General features: G+C 38.2%; 1 pseudogene; it reads left to right on the top strand.

The window, feature by feature from the left end:
- The first annotated feature begins 20,447 nt into the window (after nucleotides 1-20,447).
- On the top strand, nucleotides 20,448-21,393 carry LOC144249103 (olfactory receptor 14K1-like; annotated as a pseudogene).
- The last annotated feature ends 1,241 nt before the right edge of the window (nucleotides 21,394-22,634 follow it).

Here is a 22,634-nt window from a genome sequence, read left to right as displayed (position 1 = left end):
CAGCTTCTTTCTTTGTTTCTGTAATTAGTCTTCATTCTACACAGTTCACTGAATTTGTTCTATCCTCTGTATTTCCAGAAACATTCCCTCCATTTACGCTTGCATCAACTTCCAGTGCACGGTGGCCTATTCATTATGTATCTCCATTTGTGCACAGGTTTTTCATGTTAACCTGCTAGAGCACTGAGGATGGTCCTGTTATTTATGTATATACTGCACATATGACTATCAGCCCTCTTTAGATCATGGATGTCCAAGCACCTTAACTTTCCTAGGAATCTTTCATAATACAAATTTTTCCTCACTGTGTATTTTGATCCCCCTCTCTGATTGCAATGTCCTCTGATTCTTCTCTTACAAATCACTATATCTCCATAAAACATGTTCTATTTATTCATTCATTCATTCATTCATTCATTCATTCATGTTCCCTTTTAAACCCTATTTCTCTATGTACAGCATTTCATGCTCAGCATTTCTAGCCTCTGGCACATAACCTCTCTTTTGAAGTCTCCATTATTTCTGTCTCTAGAAAATAAATCATCCCTGGCACCTGTTTTCTTCTCAAGATCTTACCACAAACTCAATTGTGGGTGGAATAAACAAAGCTGTTGATTACAATGTGATGCAAAAGTGGCCTCTTTAAGTCCAGGAACTGATTGAGTAGACAGAAAAAGGAATAATTTATAAGTCACATGCTTATTACCTAGTTTGGAAGCTATAAAATGTATGAGGTAGCCCCAGTGAAAGAAAAAACAGTATATGTCATGAATATCAGGCATATTTATGGAAATTTCTCAAGACAACATGATGGAATAATACATGGAAAGTAAATAAGAATGGAAATAATCAAATCTCCAGCTCTAGAGGTTTCTTAGTTAAAGCTTAGTGGGAGGCAATATTAGAGAGAAACCAAAGAATTACCTAGGTAATTTTGGATAAAACAATGAGAATACTGGGATAATGCAGTTCATCTCTTTTCAGTGTATCAACCTCAAATTAAACTTCTCTTCTCCACTCCTACCAGCTTCCATGATGTATGTGGCATCCATTTGAGTCATTCATATGAGAATTTTAGCATTCCTGAAACATTGTTTGTTTTCAAGACAGCTATTTACTTAATTATTATTATTATCATTATTTTCACCATTTTTATTTTATTGATGATTTGGAATGAAACTTGAGCATGCCATTAATTCACTTTACTACTGAGCAAATTTCTCATTGTTAGATACCTAATTTTTTGATCAGCCAACCCCTTTTTAAAACAACTTGATAATCTGTCAAGATATACCACATCAGATTCATTTGTAACTCATAGTTTTCATGAACTTTATTCTTTGACTAACAGAACTGTTCATCTTAGTTATATTCCAATGACTAAAATACAAAGGTTTATTAATGTCTGATAATTCTGGCAGTTTTTAGATCTCTTTTATTGGATTGCCATATCTCAATTCTTTATGCCTTATCCTACATGTTTTCTTTGTGGGGCATGTATCTTTGTGCAAGAATGGAAAAAAAATGACATTGGTTAAATCAGAGGCTACAGAGGAAAAAAATCACTAGTGCTCCACATGGGTATGAAAAACAAGGACATGTGTATTAGCTGCTCTTCTAAAAGCATATGTCTGAGCTAATTAGTTCAAAAAACTGAGGAGAAATTAAGTAAACCTTCACCTAGAATCCCATCACAAATTTGGACTTACTAAATTGTAGGGCAAATGAAGAGAGGTTCTGTACTTGTAATTCTGATCAGTTTCGTGGAAGATATGTGTAGCTGTGTTTTTCCTTCAGCTTTCATGTTGAAATTTTCAGATCCTTCTATTTTCCTCTGAATACAGATCACTGTGCTCACCAGCATTCTGTATCTTTTCATTGGTACATATACCCTTTGATTATGTATTTATGGTCATGGCAAATATGACCTCAAAATTGAAACATTAATTGCAAGTTTTACCAAAGCTATATTCCCAATTTTGATTTAGCATATTTTAGACATGTGGCTGTATTCAAAAAAAGTCCCAAACAAGCAGACACACCAAAGTTAAAATCATGTTTATGATACATAACCATTGGGACTCGGGTTCATATTCATTGTGTAAGATTATGAGGGTAGTTCTCTTTATATTCAGGGTTTTTTTTGAGAATATATTTTCTTTCCTTTTCAGTATCTCAGAACACACATGCTTCTGGCAAGGTAATTGATCTTCTATTATTATTTCATTGTATTAACTGGGTACTGGATTAAATACACACTATTTATATGATGTCTTTGTCTCTAAGCACATGAAGCCTGCCATCATAATCAAAGATTCTCTTCTATATAAGTCAAAACAGAAGCAAGAAAGAAGGACACGCAAATCAGGTAAATTTTGCAGTACAATTTTTCTGTAAAGTTACCTGGAAACCATTGGAAATGCTGGCAATTTCCCTGTTCCTATTTTTTTCTGAAATTTAATGAGAGGATTTATCCTCAAAAATATCAATCTCAATATTGGTATTCAAGTTTTCTTAAATGATATATTCCTGCATATGAAAAAGATTTTTAAAATTTGAACTGTTTCTCAGATTTTACTATGTCTCAAGTTCCTTAATGTAATCCCTTCACCATTTATGGATTCTCAAAGGTAAATTATCAGAATGTAATATTTTTAAAATAATATAGTTTTAAAATTCTTATGGCAAAGATAGGCAGTGGGGCAAAACTATATTCCCATCTTCCTAAAAGATTGAGGCACAAATTTACTTGAGCCAGGAGGGTAGGGTTCAGTTTAGGAAATATAAGAGAGACATATCTTTAAATAATTTATTAGTTTATTTCCAGTACATGATCCAAACTATTGAGTAATTGCAATGAACATATGTTGTACTTTACAGTTTTGTTGTTGTTGTTGTTGTTTTGTTTTGTTTTGTTTTCCATGGAGGGAATAATTGAAACAAGGCCTTTTAATATGCTGAGGAGTTGCTCTACAATTGAGACTGGCTGCCAGCCTTCTCTTTAAAGTTGATGATCCTGTAAAATCTTTTTATTTGAATAGTTCAGAGAAAATACACAAATTCTTTCACTTGAAATAGGAAGATGTTAATTTTTTAAAAAAATCACATGTAAAATTAAGCACCTGAACTCTTAAAGAGTTCAACTTAAAGAGTTCAGGTGCTTAATTTTACATCTTCTTTGACACCTTCTGTTTTTGTTTTGGACAGAGTCTCATTTCACAGAGACTCAGAATTTTTCTTTTACTTCTTAAATTTAATAACACTTTATTCTTTACTGAGTTAGTGAAAATATTGTATCCCAAATGCTCAGAAACATTCCCTTAGTTCAGGCCTGTCTCATCTTTATTTTGCACTGATGCCTTCTAACTATTGTTCTCCATTCATTCGTATGCACCTCATCTTCACCTGCCCACATTCTGGGTGATCTACTTCCAATGCAAATATGACATGAATCATTCTTTAGAACAAGAATATCAAAACATTTTACATTTACATATAAATCTTTCATAATATGATTTTTGCCTAATTATCTTTATCTCTTTCCTCCCTCTACCCTTTCCTCTGGTATTACTCTTCATGGATCCCTACATATTTAGACAAATACAGATCCCATGTAATAGTCATCTTCCTCAGTTGCTACTGCTTATCAAGCTCTTATCCTTTCCCTTAAGCTGGCTGATAATATCAGTTTTTATATCCCTGCTCAGGCATTATTGCTAGACATTATCTCTGATACCATTTATCTACATTAGCACTTACCAGAAACTCAAAAACAATTAATGAGTCAAATAAATAGACAATATTTTCACAGAGATGACTGGAAAGATTATCTCCACTTCACAAGCAAAAGGGACTGTCAACTAAATAAACAATTTACTGTTTAAGTTAAAAGGATATAGTGGAAAAAATGATAAAGTACTAATGTTGGCTTGAGTAAAGAAACAATTTTATTGCGATAACTAGAGTCCAAATCAACTATAAGTGCATGAAGCACACTGCGTCTTTAGAGTAGCAAATAATATTGTCACAATTTCAGATAAAACATTTCAGATAAGGAACAGGGTGGTCACAGATAAAAGTGTAAAAATTATCACTCACTTTGGAAGCCATTAATGATGAACAGGAGTTGCATAAAATTTATTTTTATGAGGTAAAAAATAGTGAACAATGTGAATTTCTGATTTTTATCTATTTTAAAATTTTGTTTCTAAGAATTGGTTCATTTATACTGAGTAGGTGGATTTGTGGATGAATCTTTGAGATATTTATTTGCATTGAACCTGGTGACATTCACTTTCTCCACAAAGAAATATTTGTCAAGCAAAAGATTCTGTTTGGATAATCAGAAATACTTCCTAAAGAAGACAAGATTTATTGGGCACAGTGGAGCACATCCACTAGACTTTAAGCTAAACAACAAAAGAGGTTTTATCCCATAGAACATAGTACACACATGTTTTAGGTACTCTACATTTGTATAGTGTATGAATACTGCATGTGAAAATATACAGTCATTCACTTATGAAAATTACTCACATATTATTTCTATTTTGTTTTCTTCCTGATACAAATTCTGTTATCCAATTAAAACATTTGAATGCAGGTTCTTCACATCACATAATAAAACATAAAAAAAGTTACTGCTCACAGTGTTTACTAAAAAAAATTGCAAAACTGGAAAATGACCTTTATGAACTTGAAAAGAAATATACTGAAGAAAAAAGAGTAAAATCAGAGCTTAAAAAGGAAAATGTAGCATGGAAACAAGAACTTCAAATTTTGAGGTATGGTATGCTAGTTTCTTAGGTCCTTGTTAAGTTGCTGAAGTTGGCATTGATCTTCAGATACTCCTGCCCTAGTTACTGAGATTAAAGGCATGTACCACCACACCTGAATAGGAATCTATTTATATAACAAATAGAAATTTTGGTGGTTTTATATCTATATTTTTGCCTTTTGGAGTACAATCAATGTTTCAAGGAATGAAATTTAGAAAACCAGTTTTCTCTATTTGTTTAATTTACTCTGAATATATGTAGAATTATTTGATTAGAGGTACTTTTTAAAAAGGTATTTGATAGATTTCTAAATTCCTCTCAAGAAAGTTTATGTTACTTATAATTCTCCCAAAGATAATAAAATGGGCATTTTTCAATGTCCAGAAACATTTTAAAACATTTATAGTTTTTCTTCTGCTATATAGGATCAAACCCAGGTGTTAGTTCAACTAAGTAGATATGCTAGTACTGAGCTAGACCCTCAGCTACAGTTTTAATATTAACATTTATTTAAAAATGAAACGGAAAGTGATTACTGATTATTTTATTCAAATTAACTCTGGTTTATAAGTAAAATTTCTTCTTATTTCTTTGTCAAAAAGACCCATACTCTTAATTATTGGATTAAATATTAGATTCAGTCTTGTTCCAAAGGGGATTTTGACTTGTTTACAAAATACATAATGATTAACAAGGTAAGTGCTACCATAAGAGAAACATAAAAGGTAGAATAAAGTTATTTTTCTCAGGAAAAATCAGTTTTACGATAAATATATTTTACTGCAGATGTGCCTTTAAAAAGGAAGAGAATGCAAGAAATGATTCTCTGTTTCTTGAACCAAATAGGGACCAGTTAAATGAAATAACAAATGAAGATAATAAAGAAATTAAAAAGAAACCTGAAACATCTGTCAGAAAATTTGATACAGAATTAAATATTACAGCAGATGAATTTAATCAGGTAAATGAGCTTTCAGTTTATTTTAAGTTTTTTATTTTATTTCAACAAACTTATTTATACTATCCCTTTAACATACTATATCCAGCCATGTTTCACTTCATGAAGGGTATATTATCTGAAAAATATGCTGTTTGGAAATTGTACCAACATACAATCATCATAAGTGTGTACTTGCACAAACTTCAGACATCTACCACAATGCAGAATAAATAATCTTCCAGGATCTCCATTGTACATGCAGTGTATATTCTCACAAAGCATTGGTATGTGGAGTGTGACACTATTATTTTGGTTTAAAACAAAATTTTATCTCACCCTAAAATTAATTGATGACATTTGTTGCAAGATTAATTATTGCAAATCTTGGTATCTAGTAGATGCTCCATATTTGTTTCCTGAGTGAAAGAGTTGAGTTTAATCACTGACATGATTATCAATTTTACTGCAGATGTGCCTTAAAAAAAAGAGGGGCTTTGGCTATAACTCAGAGTCAGAGCGCTTGCCTATCATGTGTGAGGCACTGGGTTCAATCCTCAGCACCACACACAAAAAAAAAAAAAAAAAAAAAAAAAAAAAAAAACAGAAAAAACAAAGGCATTATTTCCATCTAAAACTACAAAAAAAATAAAGTTTTTTTTTTTAACAGAGGAGAATAGAAGAAATGATTCTCTGTTTTTTGAACAAAATAAGGACAAATTAAAAGAAAAACTAAATTAAGATAATAAAGAGATTTTTTAAATGTTAAGGTATAGAGTAAATAGATTTGAAACTAGTTAAATATTTTGTTTAAAAAATTTTTCACAATTGCATTTATACCTGTATTTAATAAATATCTTTACTCTTTGAGGATTTTTTTCTGTCATTTATGCAGTTTAAATTTGAGTAATTCATGTGTGATAAAGATTTATGTGCTTTAATAATCTACTTCTTTTTAATGGTTATTTATTTTGAAGATACCACTGTTAATTAAGCTTTTAGACTTTCTACTCCCTACTGAGATAAGGACAAAACCTACTGAAAATCTCTAGGTCTCATCAGAACAAAATGACACCTATAGGTAACTTTCTTTAGAACAGTTTGCCCGAATTTACAAGATGGGATTCCAGCAAAACATCTTAGGAAACAAAAAGTGATAAATATGGCCAAAACTGAAATCAATTGTTTTTCTCTGTTGTTTTCAAGGGTGTGTGTGTGTGTGTGTGTGTGAATAGTAACTGTATCCATCATGAAAAACATAAATGTATAACCATAAGGTGCATATTTAGGGAGTGAGGGTGTGGGCATTTTTGTCCCACTGGATTAAGTAATGTTATTATGCAATTCCATTTGTCTGTAGCACTCCAGTGGTGGTTTTCACAGTGTCCTGTTTCAGAGAAAAGACTTTTAATATTTTTCACAGGATTTGATGACTTTTCTAGGATCTCAAAACCTCGATTCTAACAATAGATCTTCTGGTTTGGGGAAGTGATTTTTCTCCCTTGGTGTGTTAATGTGAAGATGTGCTTTTTACTATACCACTTTTAAGTAAGAAGGAAAAATGTGGCTAGCAGAGATCCTGGTTTTTGGATACCATTTCCTCACTTTTGACAAGAGAAATACTTTGCATCAAGTAATCTCCTATTTTATATAGAACACTTTGGTAAATAATGATATACCATGATATGTACACAGTGATAACTTACTGGTATAAGAATAAACTGTGTCAGTTTATTTTCTCTATTCACACTTACTATGTTTCAAACTTCACTAAGGAGAAATAAATAATACTGAGCAGCAACTTAATTTTTTTTTTTTTTGCCATTAGTATCTTGCAATACAAGCCTTCTCTGATGTTTATACATTCACAGGACAGAATGGTGGATGGGCACTAGAAGCAGAGGTGGAAGGCTTGGATAAAATCTCACAACTTGGGGCTGGGGTTGTGGCTCAGAAATAGAGTGCTCACCTTGCACAGGTGAGGCCCTAGGTTCGCTCCTCAGCACCACATAAGTAAACAAATAGATAGATAAGGTATTAAAAAATATCACTACTTGCCTATATTGTTGGCCCCACCCTGCTTTCTAGAACTGTGTTTATTGATAAACATACATATTCTAAGTGCTGACCCTAGTTCTATCATTTATTAATGTGTGCAAATCTCATATCATAACTGGTATCCTGATCTTCCTTCCGAACAGGTTTCACAGTTGGAAATGACAACCAGTGACCTAGAAAATGAGATTGGTCAGAAAAGTGATAATCTCAGAGTAAGGACTTTGGTTTCAGAACAAGAAAAAAGACAAACATATGAAAATGAACAAAGGGAAATGAAAGAACACATCAGAAAGCAGAAATCTATTAGAGAGAGGAGAATATGTAGACACCAAAGTGAAATTACACAGCTTCAACAGGAATTTCATGACATTAAAAACAAAGTTGAAAATCAAATCAATACATCCACTCATAACCAAAACCAATCTTATGACACTATAAGACGATTGCAAGCTGAGAATGAAAGATGCCGTCTCTTAATGGAAAGCAGAAATATGAGGTTAATCCATGAAAATAGTCTTTTACAAAAAGATAGCAGTATGAAAAGAGAAAGCAGAAAATGAAGTAAGTATCAAGCAAGTAAACTATTTGAATTGTCTTTGAAGGAGCACTCAAAGTGATATTTGTGTATGGCTAAATGTTGCATCTAGGTGAATGTAAAAATTCGAATATTATAAACACATTTTCTGTCTCAACACACAAACATAACTGATTTCCAGCAAATACAACTTAGACCTCATTGAAGTGATAAGTCTTCCAATTTCCCTGATTTGATTGTTATACAGTGTGTGCCCATTTTGAAATAACACTCTACCTCATAAATGTGTACAGTTATAAGCCAATTAAACACAGAAGACTTAGAGTTACATAGAACTGATTTTAAAATTTAAGAAAGAAAAAATATTGAAAACCTTGGACCTAGTAGATGCTTCATTTTGAGTAAAGAATTGTAAAGTTTTAAGAGGTTGAATTATAGATTTTTAGTAGCTATATATGCTGACATTCATAATATATTCTCAATAATGTTGAAACACTATTTATATTTGTTGCTGATAATTGAAACCCCAAAGCTTTGCACATGGTGATCACAGGATCTACCACTGGGATACACACCATCCCCATGTCTTCCTATTGCCATACTTTAATACCATGAGAAAATAAATGGAAATGCTTATACCTAATTGCAATTAACATTTCATTACAGATTTCCCAGCCAAACTGAAATGCAGATGCTGTATTTCATTATATATTTCTAGTTGGTAGATTTAATTGTATTCATGTCAAATTAATTTAAATAAAAAATAGCTGTCTAGATTTCATTTATCTTCATGACCTCTCAACTATTTAAAAGCATCTAATTCTCATGATCATAAATTAAGACAAATGTGATAAATTGCAGCAAAACCATAGTTGATTAAATCTGTAATTTATTGATTATGTCCACGATATCTTGATCAGACTATTCTTCAAAACTCAATTGCTATCATGAAAAGGATATAGACTCATCCAGTACAAAGATAGTTGTACTCATCTATGATTCATTAATTTGAAACTGAATCTCCATTTCTAGACTATGAGGATGGCAGGATTCAGGTACAGCAGGAAAAGTATGAGGACAAATGAGATTTTTTTAAAAAAAAAATGCATGTCATTTAGGAAAAGATTGAAATACTAAATAATTGGCTTGTGTAATCCTCAAAGAATCAAAACGAGCCTACAGAAGGGTAATATAATACTAACAGATTCCTGATGGAGAAACAGCAGTGCCAAATGGCATATTGTCCTCTGTAAAAAAGTTCTTTCCCAATGTACCCTTGGATTACATATAATTGGTTACCTCAAAAAAATTTTATACAAAGAGAAAATGTAGTGAATCCTACCAAAACTGTGTAGCTTCATGTCAAAGCATTGAGAAGTAACTGCTGAGATTAGTTACATTATATTTCTCTTTGGGGTTTCAGATTTGATTTCTGGTAATCTTGTTCTGTTTTGATGAAATACTGAGTTGTTAAGTTATGAATGTTAAGTAAAGGTCATGTTAACCTATATTAAAAAAATATCTTACATATTTTTTTAAATCACTGGAGGTCTCATTTTCTTTTTTTTAACTCAAATTTATTTATTTTTTATTTATTTTTTATTGGTGGTTCAAAACATTACAAAGCTCATGACATATCATCTTTCATACATTTGACTCAAGTGGGTTATGAACTCCCATTTTTCAGTTTTTCTCCATACAAATTGCAGAATCCGGTTACCCATTCACATTTTTCCATAATGCCATATTAGTGACTGCAGTATTCTGCTACCTTTCCTGTCCCCTACTATCCCCCCTCCACTCCCCTCCCATCTTCCCTCTGTACCTCATCTGCTGTTGATCAATTCTCTCCCTTGGTTCCCCCCCTTTCCCCTCACAACCTCTTATATGTAATTTTGTGTAACATTGAGGGTCTCCTTCCATTTCCATACAATTTCCCTTCTCTCTCCCGTTCCCTCCCCCGACTCATCTCTGTTCAATGTTATTCTTTTCCTCATGCTCTTCCTCCCTGCTCTGTTCTTAGTTGCTCTCCTTATATCAAAAAAGACATTTGGCATTTGTTTTTTTAAGGATTGGCTAGCTTCACTTAGCATAATCTGCTCTAATGCCATCCATTTCCCTGAAAATTCCATGATTTGTCATTTTTATTGCAAAGTAATACTCCATTGTGTATAAATGCCACATTTTTTTAATCCATTAATCTATTGAAGGGCATCTAGGTTGGTTCCACAGTCTAGCTATTGTGAATTGTGCTGCTATGATCATTGATGTGGCAGTATCCCTATAGTACACTCTTTTACAGCTGGGTCAAATGGTAGTTCCATTCCCAGCTTTCCCAGGAATCTCCATAATGCTTTCCAAATTGGCCGCACCAATTTGCAGTCCCACCAGCAATGTACAAGTGTACCCTTTTCCCCACATCCTCGCCAGCACTTATTGTTGTTTGACTTCATAATGGCTGCCAATTTTACTGGAGTGAGATGATATCTTAGGATGGTTTTGATTTGCATTTCTCTGACGGCTAGAGATGGTGAGCATTTTTTCATGTACTTGTTGATTGATTGTATGTCCTCCTCTGAGAAGTGTCTGTTCAGGTTCTTGGCCCATTTGTTGATTGGGTTATTTGTTATCTTATTGTTTAATTTTTTGAGTTCTTTGTATATTCTGGATATTAGAGTTCTATCTGAAGTGTGAGGGGTAAAAATTTGTTCCCAGGATGTAGGCTCCCTATTTACCTCTCTTATTGTTTCTCTTGCTGAGAAAAAAACATTTTAGTTTGAGTAAGTCCCAATTGTTTATTCTTGTTATTAACTCTTGGGCAATGGGTGTCCTATTAAGGAATTTGGAACCCGACCCCACAATATGTAGATTGGAGCCAACTTTTTCTTCTATCAGGCGCAGAGTCTCTGATTTTATATCAAGCTCTTTGATCCATTTTGAGTTAAATTTTGTGCATGGCGAGAGAAAGGGAGGGGTTCAGCTTCATTTTGTTGCATATGGATTTCCAGTTTTCCCAGCACCATTTGTTGATGATGCTATCCTTCCTCCATTGCATGCTTTTAGCCCCATTATCAATTATAAGAAAGTTGTAATTTTGTGGATTGGTCTCTGTGTCCTCTATTCTGTACGACTGGTCCACCTGCTGTTTTGGTACCAGTACCATGCTGTTTTGTTACTGTTGCTCTGTAGTACAGAGGAATGAATTTCCCTCTTAAAACTTCTTTCATTGTGTCCCATAGATTCCAATATGTTGTGTCTGTGTTTTCATTTATCTCTAAGAATTTTTTGATTTCCTCCTTTATGTCTTCTGTAACCCATTGATTATTCAGTAACATATTGTGCATTTTCCAGGTGATGTAGGATTTTTCCTTCCTTCTTTTATCATTGATTTCCAGTTTCATTCCATTATGATCAGATAAAATGCATGGTATTATCTCCACCCCTTTATATTTACTGAGGATTGCCCTATGGCATAATATATGGTCTATTTTTGAGAAGGATCCATGTGCTGCTGAGAAAAAAATGTATATCCAGTTGATGATGGTTGATATATTCTATATATGTCAGTTAAGTCTAGGTTATTGAGTGTGAAATTGATTTCTATACTTTCTTTAACTTTTGTTTGGAGGATCTGTCCAATGGTGAGAGAGGTGTGTTGAAGTCACCCATAATTATTGTGTTGTGTCTATTTGATTCTTGAACTTGAGGAGAATTCGTTTTATGAACATTGCAGCACCATTATTTGGTGCATAAATATTGATAATTGTTATGTCTTGTTGGTGAATGCTTCCTTTTAACAGTATATAATGTCCTTCCTTATCCCTTTTGATTAACTTAGTCTTGAAGTCAATTTTATTCGATATGAGGATGGCCACCCCTGCTTGCTTACGAGGACCATTTCCCAACCTTTCATCTTCAGCCTGTGTATGTCTTTTCCAATCAGATGTGTCTTCTGGAGGCAGCATATTGTTGGATTTGTTTTTTTAATCCATGATACCAGCCTATGTCACTTTATTGGAGAGTTTAAACCATTAACATTTAGAGTTACTATTGATATATGGTTTGTACTTCCAGCCATGTTTGATTATTTATCTTTTTTTAATTTAGTTTGTTTCTCCATGATTAGCTTTCCCCCCACCCTCTGACTTTACTGAGGCACTTCCCACTGATGGTTTTGGTTATTGTTTTTCATTTCTTCCTCGTGTAGTGTTTTGCTCAAGATGCTTTGCAATGCTGGTTTTCTGGCTGCAAATTCTTTTAACTTTTGCTTATCATGAAAGATTTTTATTTTGTTGTCGTACCTGAAGCTTAATTTTGCTGGATACAGAATTCTTGGTTGGCATCCATTGTCTTTCAGTGTTTGAAATACATTGTTCCAGGATCTTCTCGCTTTCAGAGTCTGTGATGAGAAATCCTTTGTTAACCTTATTGGTTTACCCCTGAATGTAATCTGAATCCTTTCTCTTGTAGCTTTTAATATTTTCTCTTTGTTCTGTATATTGGATATCTTCATAACAATGTGTCTTGGCATTGGTCTACTGTGATTTTGTATGCTTGGTGTCCAGTATGCATCTACAATTTGTATATCTGTTTCCTTTTTTATTTCTGGAAAGTTTTCTATAATTATTTCATTCAGCAGGTTGCTCATTCCCTTGATTCGGACCTCTATACCTTCCTCTATCCCGATGACTCTTAAGTTTGCTTTTTTTTATGTTATCCCATATCTCTTGGATGTTTTTCTCATGATTTTTTTACCAGCCTTTCTGAATTGGCTAGAATCTTTTCAAGATGATATATTTTGTCTTCATTATCTGATGTTCTGGCTTCTACTTGCTCCACTCTGTTAGTGATACTCTCAATTGAGTTTTTAATTTAGTTTATCGTTTCCTTCATTTCTAGAATTATTGTTTGATTCTTTTATAATCTCTATCTCCTGATAAAGATGCTTAATTTCTTCTTTTATCTGTTTATGTAATTCATATTCAATGTGTTCTTTCGCTGTTTGAATTTGCTGTCTCATATCCTCTTTAAGGTTCCATTCCATCTGTCTAAGGTATTCCTTGAGTTCTTTATTTGACCATTTTTTCTGATGTCTCTAGGTCCTCCTCAATATTTAGGCTGTCCTGCATTGTTTGTACTCCTTTTCTTCCTTGCTTTTTCATGCTGCTCATGTTACTTCTTATTCTGTTTGACTGCTGAGTTACTGTTTACTCCTATAAATTTATTTGATGCTTGGGAGGAAAGGTATTAGAAGGGAAGGGAAGAAGTCACTAAAGAGAATGAGAGTAAGCAGGTAGAATTCAAGGAATGGGGAATAAGAAAATTGAAAAGAAATGAAAAGACAAAAGAAAAAAATAGAAAATAAAGAAAGAAAAAAATTTTAAAAAATAATAAAAAAATTAAAATTAAAATTAAAAAAATAATAAAAAAATATTTTTAAAAAATTTAAAAAACAACCAAAAAAATTAAAATGAAAAAAAAATTTAAAAAAATTAAAAAAATTAATAAATGCAGTCTTAGAATTTGACTAACTTCTCTTCCAGTAGGTGGAGCTGTGCCCACTGGGCCAAGCTTCTCCTCTCAATAAGCAGAAACCAATCACTGTACAGCAGCTACTCCTCCCAGACTGGGCGGGTCTCTAATCCTGAGTGCCTAGGGCCTTCTCTTGTGTCTAGTCACTTCCCCACTTTTCCTCAAGACAGGCCCTGCTCACCGGTGATGCTCAACACAATACTGGCTACACGCCAGGTCTGCTGCTCCCAGGAGCCCTATTTTCATGAATGATTGGGCACACTCTCCCTGTTTGCCATTCCCTCAGACCCTAAGTTTGTAGAGCTTGGAGCTTAGAACCTTCAGTGAAGTTTGCTTGCCCTCTGGTAGCCACGGCCATGGTAGCTGGTGCAAGAGACCTCAGATGTCAGCACTGGTGGGAGCGGTAGCTGGGAGTTCCCTGCTGCGGGTCCTATGCCACTCCTGATTCCCTTGGTCTGGCTATCGAGCTCACGGGAGAGCTGGGAGGGGCCCTTAAGGTTTCCCCGCTGTGTGGAGAGGGAAGGCTAGGGGATTACACACCTGTCACCACTGGTTTCAATGAAGTTATCTCCTCCGCCGCATTCTGGTGACGTCAGTTCTCTGCCATGGTGGTCTCCCATGCAAATGGCAACAGTTCGTTCCCTTTGCCCGTGACCAATGCAACAGATGGGTCCTGACTGTCTCTCCCAAGCCCCGTTTCAATCCTGTGGCTACTGCCTATGAAAGCTCCATTGGCATTAACCTCTGTAGGATCAGAAGGGCCGACCAGTTGTTCTAGCACGATCGTTTAGTGCTGAGTCACAGCAGTTTGTCTGTGAGAAGCAGGCGAACGGGAGCTTGAATTAAGCTGATCCGGGCTCTGTGTGTGTTCTGAGAGGCCCAGACTGTTCGCCCCAGATCCACATCAGCTCAGCATTGCCTAGTGATCCTGAGCAAACAGCATTTAGACAGTTTACGACTTCCTATGCCCGTGGAGCTGAAGAGGTCAGAGACTTGATCTCTCCGCACCCGCCACCATGTTGGATCCACTAGACAGTTACTTCTTAACTGTATTCTTAACTGTATTTAACTGAACTTATAATTTGAACTTTCCTTAAATTAATTTTCAAAATAAATATCACTGTCCATAATTGAAAAGAAATATTGAAGTGATTGACATCGCTTCTGTGTGATTTTAGTTTGTCTGTGCTTTTAACACTTTTGTTTATCCAGCACCACCCCCAAGGTTTCCACTCAATCAAAAGTGCATGATTGAATCAAAGTGATAGAGTGCCAGGGATCCCAGCAGCCTGCAGCAGGGCCCGGAGATCCAGGCCAACTGATTCGCGTGGCCTGCCCTGCGGCTACAGAAGGCGTGGCGCCTCAGTGAAGCCATTAATTGGCAAGCAGGGAGGTTAGGGAAGGCCTGCTCGCTACGGCTTTAAAGACTTGACCCTCCTGGACAAGTGCCTGAGACCAAGGCCACTAAGCACAGTTCTCCTGCCCCAGAACTGGGAGCCTGACAGTGGGAGCACATTTCCCATGTGGAGGACGGCCTCGGGGCCACAGTGAGTTGAGAGGCAGAGGGGAGGGTGGGACTTGGAGCTGGGCTCAGCTCTACATGGGAAGTTCCCATGGACCCTTCTGGGCACTGGAAGCATTTCCAGGAAGCTCAGGCTCCACAGGAGCAACCGTGGCCATCCAGTCCTCCGCCCTCACTTCTCTCCTCCATCCTATCTGTCCCTCACCTGCTCTTCCTGCCCAGAGTGGGAGTTTACTTTAACGTTCTATATGAACAGTAGAGAGGTGTCTGTACCTGGCCCTATCCCAGCTCTGTGGGCGCAGCAGAACCCCGGGGACGCAGGGCTGTTCCGTGCCCTGGTTCTGTAGAGCTGGATGGGACAGCTGCACGTTTGCCCAATCGCGTGGAGCTTCTCTGGACCCATGAGTGTCTTGGCACAGAGGGGCACAGCCTTGCTGCTGTGCCGTGTCCTCTGTGAAGCAGAGCCCACAGAGGCTTCAGCAGGCTTTCCAGCGCTCACTTCCTATGTGGCCTTGAGGAGTGTGGTTCAAGCAATCAAAGTGAGCTCCATGGTGGAGACTGGCCCTCCAGGGTGGAGCCCTCCAGGTTGGAGATTTGCCATCAAAGCCGAATGTGGTGTGGGAAGACTCCAGAGGCTTTGCTGCTCGCTCTGGACCCTGGAAGCACAGGGAGGTGACATGAGGGAAGCTGGCTGGCTGGGAACCTGCCCTCAGAGCTGCTCCAAGCTTGGCACTCGCCAGAGGAGAGAGGAGAGTGTGGGGTTGAGCTGCAACCTGAGTCAGGCTCCCCACTGCTGCCCGCGCTGGGGCCAGTGCTGCCTTCCCACAGCAAGCACACTGGAGTGTGCAAGGTAGCCAGAGGTTTCCTTTGCGGATGGGTCTTTCAACTTTTAAGTTGGAGGAGAAATGCATTCTTGGAGAATTTAAGTAAACAATGTCACTCCTATTAAAACTGAAAGGACTTGTTTCTCTTGATATGAAGACTCTGAAAACCTAGGCTGATTTTCAGAGCACACCTTCTGGAAAGCAGTGTGGAAAAGTGTGTGCATGTGTACCTGTGTGCACCTGTTTGCATGCTTGTGTGTGCACATGTGTGCATGTTTGTGTGCATGTGTGTATGTGTGTGTGCATATGTGCATGTGCTTCTGTGCACACTTGTGTGTACACATGTGTGCTTATGTACATGTGTGTGCTTGTGTGTCCACAGGTGTGCATGCATTTGTGTTTGTGTGTGCTTGTGTGTGTGCATGTGTATATGTGTGTGCACAGGTGTGCATGCATGCGTGTTGTGCACTGTGCCTGTATGGGTGTTCGGGTGTGGGGTAGTATTGTCTGTAGTTATGGGTGTCTTGGTTGCTGTTTCAACACAGCTTCTCACCTTCTAGCCTCTTAAAAGCACCTCATATGAGCCAGGTGCCTGTCATCCCAGCTGCTCTGGAGGCTAAGGCAGGAGGATGGCAAGTCTGAGTTCAGCCTGGTAACTTAGCAAGACCCTGGCTCAGTGATAGAGCACCCTGGGCTCAATCCCTGGTTCCACACCAATCAAATAAGAGCCCCATCACATTTCACTTTACTTTCTCATTCTTTGATTTACATTATGCTTATCTGTTTCTCACTAAAAATAAAATAAATTTGATGGCCTATTTTACCAATTGCTCTTTCCTCCACCACCTATTTAGTTTTCTCCTATTGATTCATTATCCTTGAAAACAAATGTAACCAAGAGCACTTGAACAGAGGACCTGGGGCTGAGGATGTAGCTTGCGAAGCCCTGGGTGTGATCCCAGCACCAGAACTAGAACACAAGAGAGAAAGCCATCTTGTAGCATCCTGCTGGAAGCCCAGGTACGTCCAAGGGAGCGAGAGAAAGCCCCACACTGTTGAGTGCTTTGTGGCTCATTTTTTATGTGCACGTTTTTAATATCAAAGTATGACTATTCCTCACCAACACCTTAATTTGTTAAAAAAAAAAACAACTTCAAAGCATTTTTTTTTGCATAGAGGAAATAGAATTATTAACTTTTTTGGTTTTTTAAATGTTACTATTCCAAATAACATCCTAATATTACACTACAGAACTTCTCATTTAAAATGTTCATTTTGTCTTATTGTGAAAGCAGGAGTTTGATTCTTGGCTGCTCAGATTGCACCACTTGTCTAAGGTGAGGAGTGACCACACTGGCACTGGCAGGTGCAGAAGCCAGATAAAGAACAGAGAAGAGGGACGCATGCCTGTAATCCCAGAGGCTCAGGAGGCTGAGGCAGGAGGATCACGAGTTCAAAGCCAGCCTCAGGAAAAGAGAGGCATTAAGCAACTCGGTGAGACCCTGTCTCTAAATAAAATACAAAATAAGGATGTGGGTGTGGCTCAGTGGTGGAGTGTCCCTGAGTTCAAGTCCTGGTTACCCACACCCTCCCCCTACAAAAAAAAAAAAGAAAAGAAAAGAAAGAAAAGAAAAAAGAAAAAAGAACAGGTGAGACTTGGAGCTATCTCTCCAGGTGGAGAGGAAGAACAGAGGCTAGGGACTGAGGAGCCTCCCGGGTCAGCGTCCTCCTTGGAGAGTGCCCCGCCATCCTGGAGAACTCAGAGAGCACGTCCCTCAGCTCAGCTGGACAGCCTTACCAACACAGACCAGGCCAACCAGGACAGCAGTTAGGAACCCCGTTCTGAACAGCGGCACGGCTGAAGCTGTCTATCTGGGTTGAACAGCAGTGATGGGGACAGGCACCTGTCAGAAGGCCCAGGAGCAGGACAAGGCTGGGGAAGCCTTGGTGGGAGCAATCCAAACCAGGAGCCTGGAGGCCAAAGTCCACTTCTCTGGCGCCAGGGTGCATGGGAGCAGCCTCTGACATTAAGAAAATGTGTCCCTGAGGCAATGCTAAAGCAGAATCCAGGGCTCTGGGCTAAGGATGATGGAGGGGCAAGAAGAGGTACAAGCCTCCCTAGCCTGGATGTGTGAGTGGCCTCTAGTAGAGGCCCCTGGTCCTGGTAGCAGCATGCCTTCTGCTCTACTGGGTGCAGAGAACATGTCTAACATGTGCTGGTCCTGGTGCTAATCACATCAGGCCTAGAATGTTATGACCGTCACCTGGCTTAGTCTTAGGAGTTGCTATTGTCATGAAAAATGTCACTGTGTTTTTGAAAACCAATTTTTTTTTAAAATAATTTGTATGGTTTTCTAATTTTTTTTAACTATGCTAATATCCACATTAAAGAAGCAAAATAGACACTAAAATAGCACTTTCACCAAAGAATTACACTATTTAACGAAAGTATGGGGGGAGGAATCAAGGTCCTTCAAAATAAAAGAGAAGCTAATAATAAATGTAAGATCACTTTACAGCAAGGAAGATTTCACATTTTAACTTACTTTTTTAAAATTTCTAGTGCATTGCAGTTTTGCATGACATTGGAGTTCATTTTGACATATTCATAAATACACATGACACAGTTTTCTGTATTTCAGTCCCAGTACTAGCCCCTTCCCTCTCCTCCACCCTAACCCCATCCCTCCACTATCTACAGGTCTTTCTTCTATTTATTTATTTAAATTAGTGCATCATAGTTATGTACAAGATGGGAATGCATGTGATATGCTTGTACATGTGCAGGCAGAATCTGGTCGGCGTTACTCCCTGGTTCCTGGTTTTGTTTCCTTAGCTCAGGGGTTGTGTTGAGGAAGCTGGTGCTGTGCCAAGGTGTTGGAGCGTTGGGTCTTGGTTTGTCTCTAGCAGCTTCTCTTTGAGTTGATTTTCATGCAGGGTGAGAGGCAGGGATCGAGTTTCATTCTTGCTCATGTGGGTATCCAGTTTTCCCAGCCCTACTGTCCTTTCTCCACATTATGCTTTGGGGACCTTTGGTGAGTGTCATGTGGTGGTATCTATGTGGGTTTGTCCCTGGGCCTTCTGTTCTATACCATTGGTCTTCCTGTCTGTTTGGATGCCAATCCCCACATTTTATTTTCAATTTCATTAATTTGGGCTGTGATGAAATTTTCCTGTCTTCTGCATGTTTGGAACTAGTTTGTTCCTGCTTTTCTGGGCCTTGATGTGCAGCTTTAGGTTGCTTACTTGGGATCTTGCTGTTTTTAACATAGGCACTTGACGCTGTAAACTTTCCTCTAAGAACCACCCTCGGATTGTCCCAGAGGCTCAGGTATGATGTATCACTACTATTCTTGTTTGAGTCTAGGAAATTTTAAATTTAATTTCTCAGTGTCCTTCAAAAAGAAAAGCAGTGAACAATAAACAACAGCATCACTTAATAATAATGAATATTTTCTTTTTCAGTTTATTTTTATTTTACTCTTCTTCTTTCTCAGATGTCAAGTTTCTACTGCATTGGCTGCTACATTTCTCAAGATATGAAATGGCCAACTATAGAAAGACCTTCCTGTCTTTCTTTCCTCCTTCCTTTCTCCCTCCCTCCTTCCTGTCTTCCTTCCTCCTTCCCTCCCTCCTTCCTTCCTCACTCCTCTCCTTTCCTCTTTTACTTTTGTGGTGCTGGCGATTGAACCAGGGCCTTGCACATGCTGGCCAAGTGCTCCACCACTGGGCCACACCCCAGCCCAACATTTCTTTAGGATCCTGCTTGAAAAAAACAGCTTCAGCCAACTGCTGGTCTTGATTTAGGTCAAATTAGCAACTATTTAAAAGATTGCAGTGTACAAGAAGCAGAAGTGTTATTCAAGACTTCTCAACCACAAAAAAAAAAAAAAAAAAAATTAAACAAGTAGGATGTTATTTATATAAAAAGGTATTACCCTGTTACAATTACAATTATGTAGCCAAACCTGCAATTATCAGTGGGAAAATTACCCCCAAATCATTTCATATTATCAGGGAAGGAACTGTAATTCTTATGTTTTTTTTTTTTTTTTTGCAATCAACTTGAGTCCAGGTATATTGCAGGTTTTTGTTGTCTGACTCATGGGTCCACTAGATATGCGAATACCTTGGCATTTTAAAGCTTTCTCCCTCATTATGCTCACCTCTACTCTTCTCAGAAATTAAGGAGCAAGAGATGTTTCTAGCTGATGTGTTGCTTTACCTACTTTTTTCTTAACCCTGGCTCCTGACTCAAGTTATGAAGAACCGGACACTGGTGGTGGAGTTCCTGCTCCTGAGGCTGGCTGAAGGCCAGGTGCTGTGGCTGCAGGCTACGCTTTTCTTGATGATCTACCTCATGGCTGCGCTGGAGAATGTGGTCATCCTGCTGCTCACGCTTGTTGACCGCCGTCTCCACACCCCAATGTACTTTTTCCTTAGGCATTTGTCTTTCTTGGACCTGTGTCTCATTTCTGCTACCATGCCCAAGTCCATCCTAAACTCCTTCTCGCTCTTGGACTCCATCTCCTTCCTGGGGTGTGTGCTGCAGCTCTTCTTGGTGGTCCTGTTGGCTGGGTCGGAGATTGGCATCCTCACAGCCATGTCCTACGACTGCTATGTGGGCCATCTGCTGCCCTCTGCACTATGAGGCTGTCATGAGCAGCGCTTTCTGTGTCCAGCTGATGGCCCTGTCGTGGATCAATGGGGGGGCCTTTGGAGTCTTGTACTCGGCTGGGACATTCTCTCTGGAGTTCTGTGGTTCTAATAGGGTGCACCAGTTCTTCTGTGACGTGCCTGCCCTGCTGAAGCTCACCTGCTCTGCAGAGCACACCATCATCGAGGCCAGCGTGTCTGTAGGGGTCTGCTATGCCTTCTCATGTTTAGTGTGCATTGTGGTCTCCTATGTGCATATTTTGTCCAAGGTGTTAAAGATCCCATCCAGGCAGAGCCAGTCCAAAGCCTTTTCCACCTGTGTGCCTCACCTCATTGTGGTGAGTGCATTTCTGGGAACAGGTGCAATTGCCTACTTAAAGCCAGCAGCTGATGGGCCCCCCGTTGTAGACCTGCTGGTGTCTGTGTTCTACTCCACAGTACCTCCAGCCTTGAACCCCCTCATCTACTGCCTGAGGAACAAGGACATCCGGTCAGCTCTGGGCAATGTCCTCAGGAGGGTTAGAAGCAGTCGGCAATGGGAACAGGACTAAGTCGAAGCTGGCACCCAGAGTTTCAGGGTTTTGTTGTTGTTCTGTATCTACTGAAGTGTTTAAATTTCTACTTAGAGATTGAATTTCTGCACAGCCTTTTAGCAACAACTTCAGGGTGTATGTTTTCATAGACAGTAAGCCTTTTCTTACCCCTCTTCACTTTATATCTTACTGTCATGGAAATTGCAAAGGTTTCCTACTATACTCTTGATTTTGATTTTTGCTCCTAAGTTCCGTGAGCTTTCTATGAAGTTCTTATCTCTTCAAAACGTCCATATTTCCTGGGTTTCACTTTATTTAGCTAATGATTTATAATTTCAGAGTTTTCCTTGCATCTATTTATGGATTCGACTTGACTATACAGCCCTTCTGATTTTCACTATTTGGTGAAAATCATTTTAACTTAAAAATCATGAGCTTAACAATTTTGCAGTTCAAAACAAGGTACTTAATTCTATCACAAGTTTCACTTTTTGCTCCAATATATGCTTGATATATTTAAGGTACTCGAGATTGAACTAAGGAGCACTCTATTCCTGAGCTACATCCCCAAATCCTTTTTATTTTTATTTTGAGACAAAGTTTTACTAATTTGCCCAGGCTGGCCTTGAACTTCTGAATACCTGGGATTACAGGTGTATACCATTATACCTGTCTGTTTGATGTACTTTATATCATTACAGATTTAAGCATATGATTGATTCCATCAGATCTGTGTTTCTTTGCATGTAATTTATATTTTTGGATGCAGGCTCTTTTCTCTTAACCAAAACTTGTTTGTACCTAATGTGCAAATTCCTGATATTGTGCTAATAATGTTCTGTAATTTATGAAAGTAACATCTGGCATGGCTTCTAACATTGTGATAAATCCCACCTTCTCCAGACTTTCCAGGTCATGTAACACTTCCAGAACCCTACAGGTGCAACCTGCAATTATCAATGGGAAAAATTACCCCAAAACCATTTCATGTTATCAGGGAAGGGACTCTCACAGCAGAAAACAGTTCAGCTCCCTCTCCAGTCTGCTTAAGGCCTCCTTCTTGAAGATGGAAGCCATGCTTGTTGACCACCTTCACTGTGTGCAGGCTTTATGTCCACCCCTTCTGTTGGTCCTCGCAGCCAAGGGGAGGTGGCTACAGCGCTCAGCATGAAGAAAGCAGGCGGTGTGCTCGGTTGCCCATATCACAACACAGGGCTGTAGTAAACGCCCCTGCTGTCAACTGGACACACCTTTCAGAC

This window comes from Urocitellus parryii, chromosome 1 (assembly GCF_045843805.1).
Source record: "Urocitellus parryii isolate mUroPar1 chromosome 1, mUroPar1.hap1, whole genome shotgun sequence".
NCBI classification, from domain to species: Eukaryota; Metazoa; Chordata; class Mammalia; order Rodentia; family Sciuridae; genus Urocitellus; species Urocitellus parryii.
The sequence above is the reverse complement of the archived record's forward strand: the minus strand, read 5'-3'. Positions and strand labels throughout refer to the sequence as shown.